Source organism: Labeo rohita, chromosome 13 (genome assembly GCF_022985175.1).
Source record: "Labeo rohita strain BAU-BD-2019 chromosome 13, IGBB_LRoh.1.0, whole genome shotgun sequence".
In the NCBI taxonomy this organism is placed as follows: domain Eukaryota; kingdom Metazoa; phylum Chordata; class Actinopteri; order Cypriniformes; family Cyprinidae; genus Labeo; species Labeo rohita.
The window spans coordinates 26,327,880-26,340,352 of NC_066881.1; positions in this window are offsets into that span (position 1 = coordinate 26,327,880).

Below are 12,473 nucleotides of genomic sequence, written 5' to 3' on the forward strand. Positions count from 1 at the left end.
CACACACCTGTCTATATAAGACCTTACAGCTCACAGTGCATGTCAGAGCAAATGAGAATCATGAGGTCAAAGGAACTGCCTGAAGAGCTCAGAGACAGAATTGTGGCAAGGCACAGATCTGGCCAAGGTTAAAAAACATTTCTGCTGCACTTAAGGTTCCTAAGAGCACAGTGGCCTCCATAATCCTTAAATGGAAGATGTTTGGGACGACCAGAACCCTTCCTAGAGCTGGCCGTCCGGCCAAACTGAGCTATCGGGGGAGAAGAGCCTTGGTGAGAGAGGTAAAGAAGAACCCAAAGATCACTGTGGCTGAGCTCCAGAGATGCAGTCGGGAGATGGGAGAAAGTTGTAGAAAGTCAACCATCACTGCAGCCCTCCACCAGTCGGGGCTTTATGGCAGAGTGGCCCGACGGAAGCCTCTCCTCAGTGCAAGACACATGAAAGCCCGCATGGAGTTTGCTAAAAAACACCTGAAGGACTCCAAGATGGTGAGAAATAAGATTCTCTGGTCTGATGAGACCAAGATAGAACTTTTGGGCCTTAATACTAAGCGGTATGTTTGGAAAAAACCAGGCACTGCTCATCACCTGTCCAATACAGTCCCAACAGTGAAGCATGGTGGTGGCGGCATCATGCTGTGGGGGTGTTTTTCAGCTGCAGGGACAGGACGACTGGTTGCAATCAAGGGAAAGATGAACGCGGCCAAGTACAGGGATATCCTGGATGAAAACCTTCTCCAGAGTGCTCAGGACCTCAGACTGGGCTGAAGGTTTACCTTCCAACAAGACAATGACCGTAAGCACACAGCTAAAATAACGAAGGAGTGGCTTCACAACAACTCCGTGACTGTTCTTGAATGGCCCAGCCAGAGCCCTGACTTAAACCCAATTGAGCATCTCTGGAGAGACCTAAAAATGGCTGTCCACCAACGTTTACCATCCAACCTGACAGAACTGGAGAGGATCTGCAAGGAGGAATGGCAGAGGATCCCCAAATCCAGGTGTGAAAAACTTGTTGCATCTTTCCCAAAAAGACTCATGGCTGTATTAGATCAAAAGGGTGCTTCTACTAAATACTGAGCAAAGGGTCTGAATACTTAGGACCGTGTGATATTTCAGTTTTTCTTTTTTAATAAATCTGCAAAAATGTCAACAATTCTGTGTTTTTCTGTCAATATGGGGTGCTGTGTGCACATTAATGAGGAAAAAAATGAACTCAAATGATTTTAGCAAATGGCTGCAATATAACAAAGAGTGAAAAATTTAAGGGGGTCTGAATACTTTCTGTACCCACTGTATATATATTATTCATTACTTCATTATATATATATATATATATATATATATATATATATATATATATATATATATATATATATATATATATATATATATATATATATATATATATATATTTTTTTTTTTTTTTTTTTTTTTTTTTTTTTATATTATTCATTACTAAAAATCAAGACTACAGATTAAACATGTTTATATCTAAATTGTATAGAATATTAAGATAAAAATATAAATATATAAAATGTTTAAGTCTCAAGTCTCATTTATTTATATAGCCCTTTATGCTACTTTGTAGGCCAAAGGACTGAACATCCAAGCGATAGTAAAATGAAATAAAATAAAAACATAAAATACATGACATACAATAACAAGATCAGGAATTAAAAGCGACAGAATAAAGATACGTTTTGACACGAGATTTAAAGACCGCAACTGAGGATGCAGACCTTACATCAGGGGGAAGTGCATTCCACAGTCTAGGACCAACAACTGAAAAAGCTCGATCCCCTTTTGTTTTTAAGCGAGTTCTCGGTACAAACAATTGAAGACAATTGGAGTACCTTTGTGCTCTACAAGAGTTCATACACACCAAGTCCTTAATATATTCCGGGGCCAACTCATGCACAGCTTTATAAACGTACAACAAAACCTTGTAATGAATTCACTGTTTCACAGGAAGCCAATGAAGTCTTTCTAGAACCGGAGTAATGTGCTCCCATTTCTTGACACCAGTAAGGAGCCTTGCAGCAGCATTTGTACCATCTGCAGCTTAGTCTTGAAGACACTTAGGCCTGAAAAAAAATAAAAATAAAAAAAAATAAAAAATCTCATTTTAGAAGAAAATTTCAAACTGCACAATTTTAGTCTTTTACATCTGAACACATATATAATAAATATAAAATAAATATAAAAAGAACTGTACACTACTAGTCATACGTTTTTGAACCGTAAGATTTTGAAATTTTTACAGAAGTGTCTTGTTCACGAAGCCTGCATTTATTTGATCCAAATTACAGCAAAAACAGTAAAATTCTGAAATATTTTTAATATTTAAATAACTTTTCTATTTTAATATATTTTAAAATGCAATTCTTGCTTGTGATTTCAAAGTTACATTTTTAGCATCATTACTCCAGTCACATGATCCTTCAGAAAGCATTGTAATATTCTGATTTGCTGCTCAAAAAACATTTTATTATTATTGTTATTATTATTATTATTATTATTATTATTATTATTATTATTACTATTATTATTATCATTATCATTATCATTATGTTAAAAACAGTGGAGTATAATTTTTTCAGGTTGCTTTGAATAGAAAGTTCAGAAGAACAGCATTTATCTGAAATAGAAACCTTTTGTAACATTACAAATGTCTTTATCATCACTTTTAATTAATTTAAAGCACCCTTGCTAGAGAAAATAATTAATTCCCATTATTTCTTCCCCTAAAAAAAATACTGACTCCAAGCTTTTGAATGGTATAGTGTATAAGGTTATACAAGCTTTTTATTTCAGATAAATGCTGATTGTTGGATCTTTGTATTCAAAGAATCCTGGAGAAAAAAAAAAAAAAAAAAAAAAAAAACTGTTTTAAATATTGATAATAATAAACGTTTCTTGAACAGCAAATCAGCATATTAGAATGATTTGTAAAGGATCATGTGACACTGAAGACTGGAGTAATGCTGAAAATTTAGCTTTGATCAAAGGAATAATCAGATTTTTAAAATATACAAATTGAAAACATTTCAAATATTAAAAATATTTCAAAATGTAACTTTTGTTGTAATTTGGATAAAATAAATGCAGGCTTTGTAAGCAGAAGAGACTTCTTTAAAAACATTAAAAATCTTACTGTTCAAAAACTTTTGATTGGTTGTGTACATCTCATAAGTCTTAATGTGTCTAAAAGTACTATTTCCAGAGTATTTTTGAAGCTTTTGGAGCCCACAATCCCTTTCCACTACAGATTTTCTGATGCAAATGTATGCAACTCTTTGCAAATTTAGTGATCTTGCATCATATATAAAGCATGCCGATTTAAAATCTACAGTATTCTGTGGAATGGGTGGTAAAATGTATAAAAGTGGGCCAAGATTCTCTACATCCTTCTTGGAAGCTGACAGCATAATTGAATTAACCATTCAATGAACATCCGGCCAACGTGTAGGACTTCATGAATGACATGCGTTCCAAATCTGGCCTGTGTATTTGAATGTTTTTATAGCAGATTGATATAAAAAAAAAAAAAAAAAAAAAAAAAAAAAAAAAAAAAAAAATTTACTCACCTTGCAAGCTGACCAGATTGTAGATGAGCTTGTCTCTTTAACACAACAGATTTGTAGAAATTTAGCATTATATCACTTGCCCTCCAATGGATCCTCTGCAGTGAATGGGTGTCGCGAGATTGAGAGTTCACACAGCTAATAAAAACATCAAAATAATCCGTAAGTAATTTACACGACTCCACTCTATCATTTAGCATCGTGAAAAGTGAAAAGTTGCATGTTTGTGGAGTGGGCCCTTACACTTATAGGGCATTGCAAGCCCTCTGAGGCATAAGCCAGGGCTATTTTTGTAGTCAACAATCTCACGAAAAGCTGTCTTTGACACCATCCGTCACCCACCGATCGATGCCTCACTACTGATCTCTCACTGACAGTGCGAGAATTTAGAGCAGCGTCTCGCTATGGTAAGAGTGCTTCAGGTGAACATTGGGCAGGTGAGAAAGTCACACCACCTGATGCCTTGGCTCATTCCCATAGATATGGTGTGATGGGACAGCACTCACCACCCAGCGTTATCCACCACCACCACCATCCAAGACAGCAATCTCATGAGAAATTGACCACAGATGCAAATCCATCAAAAAAATGTTTTAATTTGTTTATTTTCCATATGACTAATTTTTTTTTTTTTTTTATTTCAAAATTGTCAAAATGGTGTAATTTAATTTAGTTTATTCATTTTGCATATTACTAGTTATCTGTTTTAAAAATTGTTAAACGGCATTATTTACGGTTCTTTAAATGGCAGAAAACAGCATTAGTTGTGGCGCTCATTATCCCCTAAACAGCGTAAATGAACTATTTATTAATTTTTTTTTTATTTTGCATTTTACTAGTTTTATTATTTGAAAATTGTCAAACAACATTAATGTCAATTTATTGTCAAACATAAAGCGCTGTCAGTTGCTGCACTCATCTCCTAAACCAGACCTGTGCAAACTCGGTCCTGGAGGGCCGGTGTCCCTGCAGAGTTTAGCTCCAACCCTGATAAAACTCACCTGTTTGTAACTTTCTAGTAAACCTGAAGACACTGATTAGCTTGTTCAGGTGTGTTTAATCAGGGTTGGAGCTAAACTCTGCAGGGACACCGACCCTCCAAGACAGAGTCTGCCCAGGCCTGCCCTAAATGGCATAACTTAAATGTATTAATTTTTTTTCTTTTGCATTTAAGTTTTTTTTTTTTTTTAAATTGTCAAACAGCGGTATTTATGGCATTTTAGACAACAGAAAGCGACGTCAGTTGTAGCACTCATTACCCCCTGAATGGCGTAAATTAACTTAGTTTTTTTTGCATTTTACTTCTATTATTTGGAAATTGTCAAACGGCGTTATTTACGGCATTTTAAATGACAGAGCGACGTCAGTTGCGGCACTCATTATCCCATAAACAGCGTAACTTTAATTTTTTTTATTTTGCATTTTACTAGTTGTTTTGTTAGTTTTTTTAAATTGTCAAATGGCATTATTTACGGCATTTTAGACAACAGAAAGTGACGTCAGTTGTGGCACTCATTACCCCCTAAACAGCGTAAATTAACTTTTTTTTTTGCATTTTACTTTTATTATTTAAAAATTGTCAAACAGCGTTATTTAATGTCAATTTAAAACTCACCTGTTTGTAACTTTCTAGTAAACCTGAAGACACTGATTAGTTGTTCAGGTGAGTTTAATCAGGGTTGAAGCTAAACACTGCAGGGACACCGGCCCTCCAGGACCAGGTCTGCCTAGGCCTGCCCTAAATGGTGCAACTTCAATTAATTTTTTTCTTTTGCATTTTACTAGTGTTTTTTTTTTTTTTTTTTTATTAATTTAAAAATGGTCAAACTGCGTTATTTACAGCATTTTAAACGACAGAAAGCAACGTCAGTTGCGGCACTCATTATCCCCTAAACGGCGCAGCTTAAATTAATTTTTTTATTTTGTATTTTACTAGTTTTATTTAAAAAAAAAAAAAAAAGTCAAACTGCCTTATTTACAGCGTTTTAAACGACAGAAAGCAATGTCAGTTGTGGCACTCATTATCCCCTAAATGGCGTAACCTAGTGCTGGGCGATATGGAAAAATCATATATCAGGATATGGATTATTTTATATCACGATATACCACAATAAAGTACGTTTTCAGTTATTCTCTGAAAAGTTTGACAAAAATATCATTGCATACTTTTTTTGCAACTTTATTTTGAAGTGACATTTAACTGAACTGTCACAAATGAGAAAAATACATTTTAGTGCACACATTGGGGAGTCGCTCTCTAAACGTGGGGAATTAAAATTGCTTTTGAATGCGCGTGCGCGTCTGACTTTTGGTTTCGATGACCAAAGCATTGTAGCCGTTCCCACTCAACGTAAAGCGTCACTACGCAAAACCACAAGACGGAGTTTCTTTGCGAAAAAGTTCATTTTTATTCTTGATTATCACTTATATAAAGAGGGTAGAGTATGCATTGCATAGCGACAAGACATTATCATACATTTGTCATAGCCTATTTAATGCAATATTTTCTTTAGTAATTGATAAAATTAGGTTAGAAACGATAGAAACCATAGAAGAGAAATAGGACGATAGACACTTTTCTATCGTCCCCACGATATATATCGTCATATCGCCCAGCACTAGCGTAACCTACATTATTTTTTTATCTAGCATTTTACTAGATTCCTTATTTAAAAATTGTCTGCGTTATTTATGGCATTTTAAACGACGTCAGTTGCTGCACTCATTATCCTCTAAACAGCACAACTTAAATGAATTTATTTTGTATTTTACTAGCTTTATTTAAAAATTGTCAAACTGTGTTACTTGCGGCATTTTAAATGACAAAGCGACGTCAGTTGCGGCACTCATTATCGAAAATTCATTTAAGTTACGCCTTTTAGGGGATAATGAGTGCTGCAACTGACTGCGCTCTGTCGTACAACACCGTTTAGGGCAGAACTGGGCAGACCTAGTCCTGGAGGACCGGTGTCCCTGCAGAGTTTAGCTCAAACCCTGATAAAACTCACCTGAACAAGCTAATCAGTGTCTTCAGGTTTACTAGAAAGCTACAAACTGGTGAGTTTTATCAGGGTTGGAGTTAAACTCTGCAGGAACACCGGCCCTCCAGGATAGAGCTTGCCCGGTTCTGCCCTAAACGGTGTTGTACGACAGAGAGCGCAGTCAGTTGCAGCACTCATTATCCCCTAAACGGTGCAATTTAAATGAATTTTTTTATTTTGTATTTTACTAGTTTTATTTAAAAATTGTCAAACTGCGTTATTTACGGCATTTAAACGACAGAAAGCGACGTCAGTTGCGGCACTCATTATCCCCTAAATGGCGTAACTTACATTTATTTTTTTATTTTGCATTTTACTAGATTCCTTATTTGAAAACTGTCAAACAGCGTATTCTGCGGCATTTTAAATGACAGAAAGCGACGTCGTTGCGGCACTCATTATCAAATTCATTTAAGTTACGTCTTTTAGGGGATAATGAGTGTCGCAATTGACTGCGCTCTCTGTCGTACAACACCGTTTAGGGCAGAACTGGGCAGACCTAGTCCTGGAGGACCGGTGTCCCTGCAGAGTTTAGCCCCAACCCTGATAAAACTATATCAGGGTTGGAGTTAAACTCTGCAGGAACACCGGCCCTCCAGCATAGAGCTTGCCCAGGTCTGCCCTAAACGGTGTTGTACGACAAAGAGCGCAGTCAATTGTAGCACTCATTATCCCCTAAACAGCATAACTTTCATTTATTTTTTTATTTTGCATTTAATTAGTTTGAAAATTTGAAAATTTGAAAATTGTCAAACGGTGCTATTTACGGCATTTTAAATGACAGAAAGTGCCGACAGTAGCGGCGCTCATTATCCCATAAACGGTATTATTCAAATTTTTTTTTTTTATTTTGCATCATAGTTTGCAGTTTTTTTTTTATTCGAAAATTGTCAAACAGCGTTATTTATGGTGTTTTAAAACTAATTTAGGCCTTCAGGTGACGTCGGTATTTGGTCATGCAATTTAACTGAGGTTACCACTACTAACGTTACTACTTTTGTTGCGGTTGTTGTTTAACGTTACATTTTCTCACTCACCACAAGACAGGAGCGGCTGACTCTTCTTCTTCCATCAAACCGCGAATCCGTGAGTTTCTGGCCTCTAGCAGACACCCATCGCACATGCTTTGTGTACTCATGGCAGTAGCCGCATCGCTTAATCGCTCGTTTCAGCGTTGACTCGGGTGTATTTCTTCTCTTCTCTATAATCATCGTGTAGCGTGCGGTGGAGAGGAGATTCTCCCAATCGATACCACTTTTCGTCCCATTGACTTCCATTCAGAAAAGCAAACGCGTGCAAAAGTTTGGCGTTTTGCTGCATTGCACATTTAAAGCTTCGTGAACTCTGCCAATTCGTATCACGTGAAGCCGTGTGACCTATAGCTAATCGTTACCTCACCGCGTGACCACGTAGCTAGGTGTTGGCTAGAAAGAATACAGCTCTTGCTACTGGGCATACGCACATAAGTCTAACGTTGTTTTTGTCACACTGTACAACAATACTTTTTTATTATAGTAAGGGCTACGTTTATGGTTGGGGTAGGTGTATACGTTATAAAACACCGTCTAATAGCTAGAACAATTCATTTCATTGTTAGTTTCCGGTCGGAGTTGTACACCTGGGAGAAACGAGTCTTTTCGAAGCTTCGCATCGCGTGACCGCCTTACGAGGAGACGAGTGAAGAATCCAGAATTTTCGATGAAGTGGAGAAATAAACAAACCCGCCTGTTCAGTGGTGAAAGAACCCCTAGAGTCCATTGATGATCAACCCAACTGTGTGTTTACAGTACCTCAAACAACCCAGAATTTTGACCCAGCACAATTAACCCAACAATGTGTTCACAGAAATAACCCAGCACTTTTTAGAGTGCAGGCTTGGTGAGCAGAAGAGACTTCTTTAAAAACCATACATCTATATCTATCTACTATATGTTGTTATCATTATCTTACATTTCTGTCTTAGTGATTAACATCCCATTGGCAGAGGCTGTTTCTGTTTCAGTAGTTTGGGTGTGTATGAAATTTTTTCATGCACACCTAAATGCGGTAAGGGTGCTGTTTATAGCAACAAGTTAACTATTTTGAGATGCAATGGTATAACTCTGACTTTCGAAAAGCTAATCACTATACTGTACATGCTTTTTAAAAAATTACAAGTAATGATAAAATTCGAAAACATTTGAATACATCAGAGTGGTTCCAGCATAAATGACTCAATCATGCAACTTCCACCTGTTGCATCTATTACTCCCCTTCTGCAAATTCTTGAGAACTTACTGGGTACAGTGTTTGTACACTGCTCCTCAGATCAATCCAACATGTAACAGGCAGTCTTTCTACCTCAATTGTGGGACAATAAAATTTCATATTTTCCAAATATATATTTGAGATATAGTATAACATCCAGCTTCTTTAGGACTGTATAAAGCTGTTGTCATTCCAAACAAATCTGTCAGCATTTTCACATTTACATGAATCAAAATGGACTTTTATGATGCATCCAACAAGTACAGGCCTACATCTGATGTTAAGCATTCCCTGGGAATCAACATCAAGAAACCTTGATGTTGCTAGCATTTGTGATGTACTGCTTTTAGAAAATACAATCCATATTCATGGATTTATTATATAATTTATATTCAAAACAGCTTAATTTAAACAGTTTAATGTTACAGATTTTTCAAAGTTCACATTCATAATTTAGGCTAAGACAATTGTGTTATAATTACATTTACTTATTTAGCAGATGCTAAATGCAAAAAATGTGTGTAGTACAATGTGAACTTTAAATTAGAAAGCTAGATTAGAACAGCAAACGCAGAATTGATCCTGCAGTGCACATCAATGGTCCACCCACAGCTGCACCCACAGTGCCACCTATGGCACCTATAACAGCCTGAGCTGCAACAGGGATTCCAGCGGCACCTAATAAAATGAATGAAATTTTTACATAATTAGTCATTCAAAATAAGACTTCCATTAGAATTTGTAGATGGATGTTGTCACTTAAATTCAAAGATCCTGATTAATTCAGTATAGGGTGGATTTTCATGATGTACCTGATGTCTAATGTGCACAATTCATTACAACTGTATGCAGCATTATGTATAAATAAAAAAAGTCAAAGACATTTATTTTATCTCCAAGATTATCTTTAGGTCTTTGATTACATTTAGTAAGTAACCTTATAAGTGAGAAATAAAAATCTAAGGGCTTACCACCTTTTAAGATAAGAAAGTGTGGCCACAATCACTAGTGTCTTTTCATCAACCTATACTACTTAAAGAAACAATGTCACTTTAATTAAAAACTAAACCCACAGCTTAAACAGCCCAATTTATCTGAATTCATCCTAGGCCAAAGACAGCAGAGGTTTTTAGATATTGGCTCACCAATGGCTTGAAAAGCTGCCACCATGGATCCAGCTGCGATCCCTCCTCCGTTAGCCACAGCAGCAGTTGACATCAAACTGGAAGCAATAGAACCTGCAGCAATTCCACCTGCTGTGAATCCGGCCGCAGCTAGAACAGCAGGAGCTGCAACAACTGCTGCGACTATTGGTGTAAACATGGCATATTTGTAAAACCTTACTGGTTCAGTTGGATAGGGGAAAGTGGGGTAAGTTGAGCCAGTGGGTAAGTTGACCCACGCCCTGTATCTTGGCAACTGTTCACTTTTACTGTCATGTGACCATGTATTTTGGAATCACATCATTTCTGCCAGACTGTGAAAAGCAGAAACGCGTGGGAGGAGTGGAAGGCACCTATTTATTTTAAAAACTGTTTTTGACTCATCAAAGTAACATTTTAGCATAACAGACCTAATGGTTGTTACATCAAAGCAAATTTATTCAGGTTTAAAAATATTTATGATGCATATAGTATAGGTGATTTAGCAACATATACAACCATGCTAATTATTTAGCTAAATATTAGCCAAAATTGGTAAGCTAGCTAGTTATTTTTTTCCTCAAAAATGCCTGATATAGGACAAAGTGAGCCAAATGCTGTGGGGCCAAGACTTTAGCTTACCCTACTATAATGCACTGAAGTTAAATCTGTGAAGAATAAACTGGTATTTTAATGTGATATTACGCAACTGGAATATTATTTGTAGTTTATTTGATAGGGACAGTGTACAAGTGCACCAAATCCTTCTCTGAGAACCAGAAGATGCTTTTCATCACATTATAATCAAATATATCTTTTTACCTGTAGTCCCTAATGGTCTCTTTGTTAGTTTCAGTGACATTTATTCTTTCATTCTAATTCAATTTTTTTTTTTAATTTTACGCAACAAAGTCTCTGTTTAGTATGTTTTTGGGAAGGTTAAAACTGTGTTCAACATATTGTTTCAGAAATCCAAACAATTAAAGATTGAAAATTAAACTTCATTTGGTTTTATTTTAAGTTAACTTGAAGAAAGGAAATATGACTGTAAAATGAAATTTGATTATTATGTTAGTTTTTAAACGAGGTAAATTATTTTAAAAACTTCACATGGGTTTGAATCAGTCAGATGGTCAGTTTTCACCCAGATATTTGATCCTACCCACTGACTTGGATCAACTTGCCCCAGGTTAGGGACAGGAACAGGAACAATAAGCCATAATTTTAGAACCCTGAATTTTGGAACTTTATAATTCTGATCATTAAAATGATAAGAAACATCCTGAAATTGCTTTAGATACTTTCATAGTACTTCTGCCTCATTTTACTTTATCTTGACGATCATATAAGTAAAAAAATGGCCCATCTTACCCCACTCTTCCCTAAATGTTTAAAAGCACATAAAACACTTAGCCTGTGTTAACATTTGTGTTGCAACAGTTCATTACATTGAAGCTTAAGCCGCTTTTCCACTGTTGGGGCAAACCGGTGGCTTCTCGTAGTTTACTGATTCACACTGTGCCGATCCGGCCTAGGCCGCACAGTTATGGTTTCGTTTTCCAAGCAAGCCCTGCTCACTGCTTTCCAGGTGGAGCTGGCTGATAATAGAACTCGAGGAGTCACGCAAGTAATTACATAAGGTATGAATGTAAACAGCGATCGTTTTGGTGAATGGTCAAATATTTCTGTTTATTTCGCTCAAAAAAAAAAAAAAAAAAAAAAAAAAAACTACAGTTGCCAGACAAAAAACAATTGATCATTCCCAATTGGCGACATCGTTCAATTGGTTAGTTAACCGTGCTGAGAATTCTTGACCGAAAACGGTTTCTAATCTTGTACCGAACCGAGCTCAAGTGGAAACATAACTAAAAGCGTTTCTTACCGTTCGGCTCGACGGTGGAAAAGAGGCTTATATTTCAATAAAATGTACATCAGCAAAACTTGAAAATCATGTCTTCTCTAGTGAAAAGACATTTAACGTTTTATTTACCTGCTCCTGCACCAGCTGCGATCATTGTACCTTAGAAGAAAACAAACCATGTTAAACTTTGATTAATAAATATTAAAGATTCTGCTATATTTAGGCTACAGGTAGCTGTCTACTTACATGGATCCATCTTAAGTCAGCTGGGATGCTTTGTCCCAGCGAGCAAAAAGTAGTCTAGAACACATCTATAAGACGTAATTTATAGACATCCAGAAGACGTCTTCACAGGAGCCAGAATGAAAGTTTTTTATACGTCTTTTCTGGACATTGCATAGACGTAAATTAAAGACATGCTACAGATGTAATTTATAGACATCCAGAAGACGTCCTCACAGGAGCCAGAATGAAAGTTTTTTATACGTCTTTTCTGGACATTGCATAGACGTAAATTAAAGACGTGCTACAGACGTAATTTATAGACATCCAGAAGACGTCCTCACAGGAGCCAGAATGAAAGTTTTTTATACGTC